Genomic DNA, 15,181 nt, shown 5'->3' with positions numbered 1-15,181 from the left:
ACTAATGGAGCACCCACAAGTTATGGAGGCAAGCTGTTCCACTGACTAATTGTTCTCAGGAAATTTCTCCTTATTTCTAGGTTGATTCTCTCCTTGGTTAGTTTCCATTCATTGCTTCTTGTTTTACCTTCAGGTGGTTTGGAGAATAGATTGAACCCTCTTCTTTGTAGCAGCCCCTTAGACGTTGGGCAGCATATAGATTTAATAAACTGTTATTATGGTTGAGTATTATTATTATTACTGCAAAGTATGTAGACATCTATAATGAATAAAATACATACTAACCTGAAAACTACTAATCGTATTGATAGTAGCCAGATCACACACTAGCACATTAGTCAAATAACAATGTCTTCATAACAATGTTTACAAACAAGGAAGGAGAAAAAAGGACTCTAACCAAAGTAACACAAGGAATGTGAAGGCTTGTAGAGAGAAAAAAGAGTAGACTGATACTGGAGTGTGACTGTAAGATTCAAAATGTAAGATGCTAGGAGTTTGAGCTGGGCTGTGACTCCATATGGAACCAGTGAGAAGAAGTGAAGTGTAATGAAATACGGAAATATTATGGAAGATGCAAAGCAGTCCAAATGGATCGTTGTGGCCTAGAATAGTGAGAACAATTGCCAGGAAACCATTGCAATAATTTCAGTGGAAAGCAACCAAATCATGTACCAATAAAACCTCCATGAAAAAAACAAACAGCTTTTGGCTCCTTTCAACAGATCAAATAAAAATTTGTGAACCTCATTGCAAGATCAATAAACAGGTACACAGTCAATACGTACTAGAGACAGTAAGTTGTTTCCAAATTTAATGCTGTTCCTGATTTTAAAAAAAAATATGAACATTTTTCCACTGCATTTTCATCTTCCACTATCCAAAACAATAATTATGAGCACTACAAAAAAATTAAAAACTTTGGTTTACATACAGAGCAAATTAATTCTGTTGAAATCCCACTGAAAACAATATAAAATGTTAATAGAATATCATAGAGGAATCTAGATTAGGTTTTATTGCATAATTGTCCTATCTCATTCCCAAAATTTTATGAATGCTTGTGATTGTTTTACCCTTGCTTAGAAAACAAGAAATAGGAGGAGAGGAGAGGAGAGGAGAGGAGAGGAGAGGAGAGGAGACCATATATTGATCATGCACACAATAAACTATCAATCTGAAAGTATCTCACTTATTTCAGCTTTTTGGCCCTTAACAAAACAATGATATCAGTATTCAAGGAATGCAGCACAACTAGATGGAGTATAGGAACAACTATTTATTGATCATTACCAAAGTGTTCTATCCCAACGGAAGAATCATATTAATTAACTTATCAGGATCATCATTAGTATTTGATTGTATATAGAAGTTTAATATAAAAATATTAAATAAACTGCAAAAGAATCCAGTTTATTACCTTAGGCTAATATATTGCAGCAGTTCTGACCTGTTAAAATTTTCAAAGAAAGTAATTATTTTCTTTCATCCACCTATATGAGTGCAATTGCCTAGAACATCTTTGTTCCTTGTTTACGCACTACAATAACTGAAAATATTAAAATTATTCATTTGAATTTTATGCCACATTAGATATGTTTCTGCTTTCAAGTGCATTATTCTTGCTTTATTGAACTCAGCTGAAATACACTCTATTATTACTCTTTATTTACAAAGGTGACATTCACACAACTAATCAAGCACTTTGGCATTTGGTAGCAAAGATACGATGGATAAAAGCATATGCACTAAACTCAGATAATTTATTTTGCAAATGAAATGATATTCCTGTGCACATTTTGCATCAGACAAATTATTCATCGGCAAAGAAAATTTTATAAGAAGGCAGTGCCTACAAAACCTGAAAGAAATTGCTACTTAAAGGGGAATGTTAATATCCTACCTGAACCAACAAGTAAAATGATCAGCCTTAACTGCAGTGCATTCTAATTAATATTAAGGCTTTCACATCCTTGTTTTAATTTGTTCTGCTACATTATTAGATCATGTTCTCGACTTCAACTATTCCTTGCTGGCTAGTTTCTACAATCTGCCTTTTAAATCCTCTGCAACAAAACTCCCATATACCAATTTTGAATCCGGCTCTTAAATGGAGTCAGTTCCTAGGAACTGTCTCATACAGCCGAATGTGTGTTTCTGTTGATAGATATAATGTTCATGTTAGAATATTCATGACTGGGAGAGACATGGGAACAAGGTCAGCCAATGTATAGGTACGGCAACTGGATCAGCCAATGAGAACTATTTGGTGACTGAGAGCCATGCCAGACACTTGGAGTCTGTCCATGGTTTAAGCTTAGCCTGTCTGGGCTTGTCTGCTGAAATGAAACTAACTGCTTGTGTTTGCCTATAACTCTCCTGCCTTGTGTTTACTTGGAAGAACCACCTGTTGGTATTGTACATTTACTCATCTATTTGTATGTACGTATATAAAGAAGTTAATGAATCCAGCTGAATCAGTTATCTGTGTGTGCCTTCTGAATTTGATTATTCTGCAACAAACTCTGACAGTTCAGAGTTATGGTGTGAGTTTTCAAAATTACCCATTTTAATGCCCATTTTAAAAGTGTGATTTCTTTGAAAAAAAAGTTCAGCGGCAAGCTCTATGGCAATGAAAGGTGTACAGCAATATTTCTGAACTACAAGTTCTGAATGAATGGTCCCTGCAGTTATTCTTATTGAAATTAATGCAGCTTAAAGTAGGCAAAAATGAATCCAGCAGAAGAGAGTTTACACAAGCCTGCCCTCAGGACAAGTGCTTGGAAGCTGCCTTAAGCCTGGGCAGCAATACTGATTGATATACAGGTAGAGACACACATGGAACTATAATTCTCTCAGTAGTATCCACTGTCATTCAAATATTGAAAATAGCATTGCCCGTGTTTCTGACATGACTGGGTACTGACTGTCCTGAGGCATCTCTGTAACTATTCCTTCCTGCCGACATGAGAAGGTGAATGTGAGGATAGCAAATGAGGTTTGCCGTGTAGAGAGCAGGTAGCACAAACTTTCAAAGTGGCCCCAAAATTCAGAAGAGTTTTGAGTTAATGATGGAAGCTGTTGTTACTATTAATATTGTTTTGTTACCACTTTGAAAGACAATACCAGAATTCCCCTTGGTACAATACTAACTCCATCTTCTAGAGTTTCATTTTAACCAGGCTCTAGTAGTCTTCAGACATCAAGGAATAGTTTTAAAGAGATCTCTAGCAAACCCTGGACTGTAATGTAACACTGAACAGGATTAACTTTGTCTGTCTGTTTGCCTGCCTGCCTATCAATTATCTTTAACCTACCTACCTTTCTATCTGTCTTTCTCTCTGTCTGTTTACTACCTACCTACCTTTCATTCTATCTATCTATCTATCTATCTATCTATCTATCTATCTATCTATCATCTATCATCAATCCATCTACTTTATATAGCTGTCCACTTTACAAAAAGTGATTTTAGATGATGATGAATACACACACACACACACACACTTGCATACACAGAATTACACTAGGCACAAGAGAGACAATGTTAAGCACAATAAGTCAACCCCCTCAAAATCTTCAATATTGATAGCATAGCATGGTAAATTGCCAGCGGATTCTCCCAGCAGTTTCATCTATATGTCAAACAGTGAGGAGGACAGAACCTACTCTGTGGTGCTTCAAAAGTAAGGGGCCACCAGGCCAATCTTTTACCCCTTTGCCACTACTTAGAACCACCCAATAAGATAGGAATGGAACTTCGGCAGAACGGGGCCCAGAACTTACACGGGAAGCCCAAAAAGAAACAATGGTTTATAGTACTGTAAGTTCCCAAGTGGGCTGATAGGAGAACTTGGTAACTTAGTGATAGGCACTATTCCCAGCAAGAGTCTGATGAATATCCACTATATTGACCGATGTTGTTTCCTTCCCATGCCCAGCGTTGAACCCTGAATATAAAAAATCCAAAATCTATATCCTCTTTAGTGCTCTGCAGTAGAGATTCTCACCATCCACTCAACTACAGAGCATAAGAAATATGAGATTAACAGAGGAATGTAGGAATCAGTACATAGGCAAAAGGGGACCGAAACTTTTTTTAAAATCCAGAACAAGATAACATTCAGGAAGGCTCAGGAAGATGCCTCCTTGAAAAGATACAACACAATCAATCTTACAAGATGCTGATGCCATAGGTAATCTCAATGAAAGTAGTTTTTGCCTTTCTGTGGTCTGATCATAGGGCTGGCACCGTCTCCAAAAAGAGAAGGTTGAAGATTAGGAAAGAGTAATCAATACAGGATCTAAGGCTGGCTCTTTTTTCAAGTTTGCTGGCCTCTCCCTCCTGAAGTGAAATATTGATCGCCTCTGTCTCTCTTGCCTCCACACAACTCTGGAGCTAACAGGGACATAGATCAAGCCCCCCAATTGGCAAAACTCATGCTAGAAAGTACCTTATGCTCTTCACTAGGAAAAAAAAGTCCCAAATAAAATATCAGCACCAGGTTCCACCCAGAAAAACTTAATCTGAGCAACTTTTTATTAGAAAAAAATGTTATCCAAGATGTTCACCATGGCCAGGTAGGTGATTTGCCTGCCACTACTCTCTAGGGTGAATGTCACTATCTATGAAGGACCATTGGCCAATATTACATGTGATACTGTAATAAACTATTCATGCATTGTCTCACTTATTGCTATGGTTTAGATAGCTCTTTCTCTACCTCCTTTTTCACAGTATAGTCTCTAGAGATCACTTCTGTCATTTCATTTCTCACAAGTCCTTAGCAAACCCCCAGGCACACTGTAGGGTGGGATGACTGCACAGAAAGAGGTATCTTGATAGCAATTGTTTTGAGAAACCAAATTGCCTCCTGTTGCTGGAGGCCAACCAGGCAATCGATGGAACCGCCTGCCAACTCCCTGGCAAACATTCCCAAGGGCCATCTGGAAACTCAGCAAATGATCTTCCTTATATGTCCCCCTGCCCTGAAGAAGTTCTGGATGATAGTCAATCTTAATTAGATCAGGAAGTGATCTAAGCACAAGAATTTATTGTTAGATGCAACCTCATATTCAGATCACAGCTGTGGCTACAAGCACTGCAGTAGCCTTGATGATATTTATTTATACCTCATCCTAATATTATCTGTAGGAGGCTCTTCAGCTGTGGAGGCATGGTGGTTTTGCAATAAAGAAGGAATGTGATTTTCCTTCACAAAGAAGGTGGACTTTCCATAGAGACCATATTGCTTGTACCTTAGCAGGACTAAGTAACCATGATAGACTTCTCCATATGTATCGGACATGTACTGAAAATCCTTTTTTTCAATACATGTCTGGAAATCCTTTTCCAGAATTTCCAGGAATTGCATGCACTGGAAGAGACTTTGGCACATGTGTCAAGCTGGAACAATAATGTCTTCTGGTTATTCAAACTGACAGAAGCCAGAAGTGAAGCATGCAGCCATTCCACCTCATTTCATTTTACAAAGAGCATCATTTAAAGACCTGAAGGAATACTTGACTACCTATATTAGTGATAGCCAACTTGCAATTCTCCCATTATTTCGAACTACAACTCCTATAACCTCTTGCCACCAATTATCCCGAGAACATTTGGTGGGAATTGAAATCCAAAATATCTGAAGAGTACAAACTCCCAAGCCCCTGTTCCTGCACTCTAACAGATACTCCCAAATGATCAAAAAGAAATTATCTGCTAACAATTTTCATATTGGTATGCAAACCTTTATCCAAACTCGTTTCCTAGGAAAGTCGTGTTAGCTAATCTCTGCAATATAAATGCTAGAGATCATGATTAAATTTTATCCAATTTGAGTTTGCCTTCAATTTTTTAAATGCACATTTCAATTTCAATTTCAATTTATTTGTGCTTCTAGACCGCCCCCTCTCCCAGAAGGGACTCGGGGCAGTGTACAGTCCATAGAGAATATCACAAAAATACAATAAAAAAATAAATATGTACAGTTTGGAGGAGGTTAAAATGCAATTAAAAGAACTGTACAAAGCTAAATAAATATAATTTTTTTAAAATCCCTAAAACAGACACAACAGATTAAAAAACCCTAAGATAACCAGATAATAATACATTTGCCAGGAGGGACAGTTGTAATTATGCCAGGCCTGCTAATCGGAACAGGTGAGTCTTCAATTTTTGCCGGAAGGAGCGGAGGTCAGAAGTGGTTCTAATGTCGGGGGGGAGGTCATTCCAGAGGGTTGGGCCCATCACAGAGAAGGCCCTACTCCTTGGTGTCGCCCGTTGGCATTGTCTAGTGGACGGCACCAGGAGAAGTCCCTCCCTGTGTGAGCGAATTGGCCGCAGGGATGTATGTGGGAGGATGCGATCCCGCAAGTAACTAGGTCCCGTGCCATGGAGCGCTTTAAAGATGGTAATCAGCACCTTGAAACGCACCCGAAAAACCACAGGTAGCCAGTGCAGCTCGCGCAGGAGAGGTGTTACGTGGGAGTACCTCGTACTCCCCATCACAGCCCGCGCGGCTGCGTTCTGAACCAACTGCAGTCTCCGGGCGCGTCCCAAGGGCAGCCCCATGTAGAGAGCGTTGCAGTAATCCAGGCGGGACGTCACCAGCGCATGAGTGACCGTGCGTAAGGCATCCCGGTCCAGTAGGGGGCGCAATTGGCGCACCAGGCGAACCTGGTGGAACGCCCCCCTTGCCACGGCTGCCACATGGTCATCCATGGACAGCCGGGCATCAAGGAGGACGCCCAAATTGCGCGCCCGTTCCACAGGGGGCAATTGTTCGCCCCCTATGGCCAGCGATGGAATCAGCTGGCTGAACCAAGGTGCCGGTAGCCACAGCCACTCGGTCTTGGAGGGGTTGAGTTTAAGTCTGTTGTCCCCCATCCAGACCCCGACGGCTTCCAAGCACCGGGACATAACTTCAACAGCCTCGTTGGGGTGGTTTGGGGTTGAAATATACAGCTGAGTATCATCAGCGTAGAGGTGATACTCAACCCCAAAACCACGGATGATCTCACCCAGCGGCTTCACATATGTGTTGAACAGGAGAGGCGAGAGGACCGACCCCTGTGGCACTCCACAAGTGAGTGGCCTCGGGGTCGACCTCTGTCCCCCTGTCAACACACATTGCCTCCGGTCGGAGAGGTAGGAGCCGAACCACCGCAAAACGGTACCTCCGACTCCTATCCCCTCCAACCGGCGCAATAGGATACCATGGTCGATGGTATCAAAAGCCGCCGAGAGGTCTAATAGGACCAGGATAGAGGAACAACCTCTATCTCTGGCCCTCCAGAGATCATCGACCAACGCGACCAAGGCTGTCTCTGTGCTGTGCCCGGGTCGGAAGCCGGACTGGCGTGAGTCTAGATACTCGGATTCGTCAAGGTGTTGTGGAAACTGCTGCGCCACCACATTCTCGACAACCTTCGCTAAAAACGGAAGGTTGGAGACTGGACGATAGTTAGCTAGCTCCATTGGGTCGAGTGCAGGCCTCTTAAGTAAGGGTCTCACCACCGCCTCCTTCAAGGCGGCTGGTAAGGATCCCTCACCCAATGAGGCATTCACCAGGCCCAGAAGCCAGCCTCGGATCACCTCCCAAGATGCCAGTACCAACCAGGAGGGACACGGGTCCATTAAACATGTGGTGGGTCGCAGCCGTCCACGCAACCTATCCAAATCCTCGGGGGCAACAGAATCAAACTCCTCCCAGGATGGTCTCACAAGACTCGCTGTTGGCGGCCCGTCCGGTCCACTGAGGGGGGCCCATCCGCTCCGGATCTGAGCGACTTTATCCTGCAGATATTCCCCAAACTCTTCTGCTCTGCCCTGCAAGGGTGCCCCTTGCGTCCTCTGTGACAAGAGGGAGCGGGTCACCCTAAACAGGGCGGCAGGGCGGTTATCCGCGGACGGAATAAGAGCAGCGCAATATCTACGTTTGGCCGCCCTTAATGCCACAAGGTAGGTCCGTAAATAGGCTCTTACCTGTGTTCGATCAGATTCGGAGCGTGAGGACCTCCACCTGCTCTCTAGACGTCTCCTATGGCACTTCATCACCCTCAGCTCCTCGGTATACCAAGGAGCCCGGGTGGGTCGCTGCCGCAGGAGAGGTCGCAAAGGCGCAACCCGGTCCAAGGCCCCAGCTGCCGCCCTATTCCAGGCGGCCGCTAGGTCCTCCGACCGAGCACGGGTCAGGGCTACAGGTAATGGCCCAAGCTCCATCTGGAACCTCTCCGGCTCCATCAGGTGCTTGGGGCGGCACCAGCTTGGACCATTTGGTCCCGCCTCCTCGCGGTGGGGGGTAGCGCCAGGGAAGTCCAGCCGGAGACATGAGTGATCCGACCATGACAGGGGTGTAACAACAAAGTCCCCTATACCCAGATCACTCGTCCACTGCTCAGATACAAAAACAAGGTCCAATGTGTGGCCACCTTCGTGTGTGGGGCCCTGAATTAACTGGGTCAGGCCCATGGCTGTCATGGAAGCCATGAACTCCCGAGCCACCTCAGACGCTGCTCCCGTCGACGGCAGGTTGAAATCCCCCATAACCACAAGCCTGGGGATCTCAACCGCCGTCTCCGAGATCAGCTCGAGGAGCTCGGGCAGGGCCGCTGATGTATAGCGAGGAGCCAAGTATACAATCAGCAAACCCAACTGCCTCCCTGGGCCCCATTTCACACCAAGGGACTCACACCCGGATATCTGAGGAACAGTGAACTCCCTCGGCTCTAGACCTTCCCGTATAACTACCGCCACCCCACCACCCTTACCCAGGGCCCGAGGCTGATGAAAAAGGAACCGCTTCCCACCCCTACCAGACTGATTTTTTTTCAACTAAACATGGGATTTGTTGGGCCATTCTGCAACTTCTGCAGTGGCTATAAAATCATCTCCATAGCTTAAACAGACAGCAATCCCCATTTGTTTATCAGGATCAAACAATTATTTCAAAATGGCAAGAGAACACTAGCAGTGATTATCAAACATGCAGCAGGACAAAGATTTCTCTCACCTAAAATAAGACAGCCCAAATGTCACAACACACTTTTGGCTATTGCCCTTTAATGCCAGAATTGTTACCTCGGAACTACGGTATATGCTTCAAGACAAGGTAATATTCTTGAAATCTTTTTCCTAAAATAACTTTTAAATAAAGATGGTTATCCGACTCAATTGTTTCGATGCAAAATAAAAAGAGAAATGGAATACAGAAAGGTAAAAAAATGAATTGAATATGATCCCTTACTCCCCTGATTTCTTGAGTGAACAATAAAGTCCTTCTGGGAATCTTACATGAGAGAATATGAGGTTACTGAACCTCCTTGCAATATTGTTTCTTAGCAATGGCATTCAAAGGCATATTTGAAAAAATGGCTTCCTGCATTGCCATCTAAAGTTTTTTCCCCAGTCTACCCATTAGCACAAGCCATAGGTCACCACTTATTAAAAGGATTCAGATATGGAAGTACATTGTGCCTGCTCACTGTAAGTAGATCAATTATACCCTGTTTCCCCAAAATAAGACCTCCCCAGATAATAAGCCCAATCGGACTTTTGAGCGCATGTGCTAAAATAAGCCATCTCTGAAAATATTGCCATACAGTAGCAGCCATGAGGTAACCATGCTCACCACCTCCTGCACCTCAAAAATAATAAGACCTCCCTAAAAATAAGGCCAAGTGTTTATTTCAAGGGTCAAAAGAAAATAAGACCCTTTCTTATTTTCAGGAAAACACAGTACCAGATATAATTTATCCCTATTTCTCAACAATCAACTGATGTAGAACTTTGCTTGACTTTGAGGTCCTCTGTCTATCTATCTATATTTATCTACCTATCTATCAATTGATTGATCTATCATCAATCTATCATCGACTGATATTTCTCTCAATCTACAGTATCTACCAAAAAAAATTTTAATTTCAAAAAAATTATGTGGTATGTATAAGATACCAAATGGTATGTATAACATACCAACTAATCAACCTGAAACTTTTGGTCCCTTTTGCAAAAGAATCTAATGGATTTGTGTGGAGCAATTTCTAATCACTTAGAGTTCACTGGCAAAGTAACCAAAGTAAATCATCTACTATCATTTAAATGGAATCCAGAGTATCTCACTATGGTGGGACTGACTTGACCAGGTATTCTGCATTACTGATCTCATCCTATTGCAGAGGGCACTGTTGATGGACAACTTCAAGGGTTCATCCTCATTTTTAAACAAGCTTTAAACTTGAGGCCAACCCTTGACCCTGAATGTACTTTCAAAAAAGCGATTCTCCTGTTATACTTGTTTATGTATAGGACTAAAAAAAGGAATGTGAGCCTTTTAAAACTCTTAAGATACATAAAGCAATATTAACTTAAGGTTCTTGAGGTAGTCATAAAATGCACTTTGTTCTCAGTTTTCCCCAATCAAGATGTGCATTTGAAAAGTCATTTGAATAGTTTTTTTTCATAGCATAAAGACTGCAGAGACCTCAGATTTGGTGTCAATCATCAGCAGAAATCAGGAATTTAAGGACTAATGTGAATCATCAAACCAGTCAGGGAACAAGGTGCTGGATTGTGAATGGAAAAGTTTTGCATTTGAAGTCTGTTCTATAGCCTCCAAACAATGAAACATGGATTTGATGTCAAGTAATATAGTGCTGTCCATCTCACTGACCAAACAGAATGGAAAAGCTTCAACTTAAAAATAAGAGGATAATTAAAACTAGCTTTGATGTCTGTGAAATTGCCAGTTTAATATTCCCTTGGGAAAATCTCTTCTTTCATCTATATATAGAATGAACGTACATGTACATATAATTTCCATGCTCTTCAAAATTCATAAAGAAAAACTAACTATTTAGCACATCTTCTGACTTTCATCATCAAAGGAATGCAAAAGATCTGCCTTAATTCAAACAAATCTTTAAAATGTATATGATGAGGAATTTGTGCCAATACCACCCACCATTTTTTGAAAAGAGGAACGACCTGTTGCCAAAATTATACAGAGATGTCAAAGACTGCCCCTCCACTACACACATGGAGAGAGAGAGAGAGAGAGAGAGAGAGAGAGAGAGAGGGAGGGAGGGAGGGAGGGAGGGAGGGAGGGAGGGAGGGAGGGAGAGAGAGAGAGAGAGAGAGAGAGAGAGAGAGAGAGAGAGAGAGAGAGACTGTGCAGGCTTTACATTTCTCAGTGATGCAGAGATTGGGAAGAATCTTAAAACAAGTAAATCAGTGGAAACCATTTAGAGTAGATTATTTAAAACCCATGTTGTTATTTTCAGGAGAATTCCTAAGTCTGCACAAGATGAAGCATCTGAGGGTTATTTGCTCCCAAGACCTTTTTAATATGGCAGTATTGTAATACTGCAGTGGCAGAGCCTCTGTGGCAATAGAGAGAAATTTTTCTTTGAAACACAACTTGGGAGCCACCATTCTATGCATCCTCATTTAATAATGCCTTTATTTAACAAGATCAGGGGGAAAAAATGACTGTCCGCAGCAAACATAACATGGTCTGTAACCTTCTTTCCTTTAATGCTGCAGTATTTTAAATACATGTTTGAGCATGCACACACACACACACACACACACACACATACACACCAAATCCCTAAAGCAAGCAAAAGATTTACAAAGCTAATGAAATATATAAAAAAGCAAAGACTGACAGACAAAGAAATAAATTTAGTCTTTGCTTTAACAAGCCCAGGAAGAATATGTTCTGCTACTAAATATCCGTAACCCTTAAAGTACATGTGCAGTTGCTGCACTTTGAAGATTGCCAGAAAACCCTTAAGCTATTAAGGAAAAGCTTTTAATATCCAGGTATATACCCTACGACATCACCAGTCCAATGTCTATGTAGCTATGCCTAATTATTTTCTCACAAGGTTGAACCTAATTGACCACTTGCTTAATTGATTAATCCTTTGCAATTTGGACAGGCAGTGAGAAGAACATGAAGAGTAGCAAAATATTTATTTAGAGACATGTATTAAAAACCCACAGAACTATCCCTTTGCAGCCATGCATAGACCTTCTCATGCATCACCAAAAAATTATAGGATGGGGTGTGTGGATAGTCCAACAACGTGTGAGCAGCAGAGTCAATAACTCGGTGCAGTAAACTAAACCATTTTCGGATGGCTGAGAAGAATTTTAAGTAAGTTGCCTTGGGTTCGACCTGCCGAAGTGAAAGGCTCCCAGGCTTTAATGGGCTAAGAGTCCTGCCAGACATGCACGGAATTCACATTTCCAAATTTGCATAATAACATGTATTTTCTCCTTGTGTGCTTTAGCTCTTGTGGCAAAGGCAGAGGATCAATGGCAGGCTACAAGACTCCAGCTCCTTCTTCCCTTCAAATCTCTGCCTTTGCATATAACTTACACCGGTCACATACAGCTTCAAGCAGACAACAGCTGGTTTCCGACAGGGCTGGGAGGGAAAAGGCAAAACTTCCACTCAAATCAACGACTACCTATGTCGTTTGCACCGCACCCTTCCTTCCCCATCTCTGCGAAAAACTGAAAAGTTAACCGGAATCTTTCCTCACATCTCAGCCATGCCAAAACCCCATCAGATGCTAACGCATGGGGCAAAGTCTCACTGGCTAAGGTGGTGTGGTGTGTGTGTGTGTGTGTGTGTGTATGTGTGTGTGTGTGTTTTTACAAATCTCAAAGTCCTGATGTAGAACCTTTCCAATAGGCTGAAAGGAAACATCCTAAAGCCACCAGACATGTCAAGAACAAGCATGAGATTTATTTTTTATTTATTTTTTTTAAAAGGTGTCCACGTTAATCAATACCTTGAAGCAAGATGCCTAAATCAGCAACGTTTAATTAAAGCAACTACAAGAAGGCAAAGGGCTAAGTCACTTCCACCACCGCTCCCGGCACCCACCCTGTTTTCCTTCCCCAAAAAGAAAATCACCTTCTCCTACCTTCTGACAGGATTGCTTCCTCATCGAGCCCCTACTCATCCTCCTGCTTCAAGGGGAAAAGGCTCTCTCCCTCCCCCCTTTTGTTCCTAAAACAACATGGGCAATTCTTGGTTTTCTTCTGGGAGATCGTCTGCCTCAGTCAGTCTGCCGGTGAGAGAACCACAAGATACTCCAGCAGAAGTGCTGGGGAAGGGATATCCTCCTCGTGGAAAAAAATCCTCAGCAGTTTCAGTTCAGGCAGAACCTCTCCTGTCTAGCAGCAGCAGCAGCAGCAAAGGAAGCAGCAGCAGCAGCAGCAAAGGCAATGCTTCGGTACTCTGCAAGCCACAGCGTTCGTACCTTATACATCACTACCACATTCTTTGTAATAGGCGGGCATAATGGAGCATTTCATCACCTACTGTCCCAGAGTTTTGTCTAGGCAGTCGCGTTTCTGCCTTGGAAGGTTCTTCATCATTCTTGCTGTCTTCATCTCATCAGTAGGCTGTTTATGTCGCAGCAGGAGCAGCAAAACAAGCAAGTTATCATTGAGAGGGTGGGATTTTGCTCCGTGCATTAGGTTTGCCATGTGTGAATCTCTCTGCGTGGGTTTGCGTATGAAAATGTGTACATAGGCAAATAATAATAATAATAATAATAATAATAATAATAATAATAATAATAATAATAATAATAATAATAATAATAATAATAAATATTTATTTCTTAGCCGCACCCTCTCCCGAAGGACTCGGGGCAGCGTACAACAAAACATAGGAAATAAATATATCGACATACATATAACAAAACATATACCAAGACATATATACGACATATACAAGGAGGAGGTGAACTGATAGATAAAAACAAGTAAAAACACAATGTTTAAAAACCCCTAAATAAATTGAATGCAATTAAAATACCCCAAATAAAAAACCCGTCAGGAGCGATATAGTTGGATCAAAGTTGAGCCAGGCCAGCAACTTGAAAAAGGTGGGTCTTGGGCTTTACACGAAAGGAGCGGAGGTCAGAGGTATTCCTAATATCCGGGGGGAGGTCATTCCACAGGGCTGGGCCCGCCACAGAGAAGGCTCTACTCCTAGGCGCCGCCCCTCGACACTGTCTGGTGGACGGCACCTGGAGGAGGCCCTCTCTGTGCGAGCGGATTGGTCGCAGGGATGTATGGGGCAGAATACGATCCCGCAAGTAACTAGGTCCTGAGCCATGGAGCGCTTTAAAGATTGTTATCAAAACCTTGAAACACACCCGATAGACCACAGGAAGCCAGTGCAGCTCGCGCAGGAAAGGTGTCACATGGGAGTACCTAGTACTCCCCATAATTACCCGCGCGGCTGCGTTCTGGACCAACTGTAGCCTCCGGGTGCATTTCAAGGGAAGCCCCATGTAGAGAGCGTTACAGTAATCCAAGCGAGACGTCACCAGCGCATGAGTGACTGTGCGTAAGGCGTCCCGGTCCAGTAGGGGGCGCAATTGGCGCACCAGGCGAACCTGGTGGAACGCCCCCCTTGCCACGGCTGTCACATAGTCATCCATGGACAGCCGGGCATCCAGGAGGACGCCCAAATTGCGCGCCCGCTCCACGGGGGCAAGTTGAATGCCCCCGATGGCCAATGATGGAATTAATTGGCTGAACCGGGGAGCCGGTACCCACAGCCACTCCGTCTTGGAGGGGTTGAGTTTGAGTCGGTTGTCATCCATCCAGATCCGTACGGCTTCCACACACCGGGACATCACTTCGATGGCCTCGTTGGGGTGGTTCGGGGTGGAAAAGTACAGCTGAGTATCATCAGCGTACAGATGGTATCCCACCCCGAAACCACGGATGATCTCACCCAGCGGCTTCATATATGTGTTGAACAGGAGTGGCGAGAGGACCGACCCCTGTGGCACCCCACAAGTAAGGGGGCGTAGGGTTGACCTCTCCTCCCCTGCCAACACACGCTGTGTCCGGCCAGAAAGGTAGGAGCCGAACCACCGCAAAACGGTGCCCCGGACCCCCAACCCCTCCAGCCGGCGCAGCAGGATACCATGGTCGATGGTATCAAAAGCCGCTGAGAGGTCTAATAGGACCAGGATAGAGGAACAACCTCTATCTCTGGCCCTCCAGAGATCATCCACCAACGCAACCAAGGCCGTCTCCGTGCTGTGACCGGGGCGGAAGCCGGACTGGCGCGGGTCTAGATAATCATTTTCCTCCAGATGCCGTGGAAACTGGTAGGCCACCACACTCTCTACAACC

At 43.4% G+C, this 15,181-nt stretch overlaps 1 protein-coding gene across 6 annotated transcripts in view; it reads right to left on the bottom strand.

The window, feature by feature from the left end:
• DAB1 (DAB adaptor protein 1) overlaps positions 1 to 13,184 on the bottom strand; it is a 771,291-nt gene extending 758,107 nt beyond the window's left edge. For all 6 annotated transcript variants that reach the window (XM_081946493.1, XM_081946496.1, XM_081946500.1 and 3 more), the window contains exon 1: positions 12,943 to 13,184. The gene's annotated coding sequence lies outside the window, so the exon portion shown is untranslated. The remainder of the gene's footprint in view (positions 1 to 12,942) is intronic.
• Positions 13,185 to 15,181: the final 1,997 nt, after the last annotated feature.

This window comes from Natrix helvetica, assembly GCF_964273705.1.
Source record: "Natrix helvetica genome assembly, chromosome: 3".
In the NCBI taxonomy this organism is placed as follows: Eukaryota; Metazoa; Chordata; class Lepidosauria; order Squamata; family Natricidae; genus Natrix; species Natrix helvetica.
This window is presented reverse-complemented; position numbering and strand designations above follow the sequence as displayed.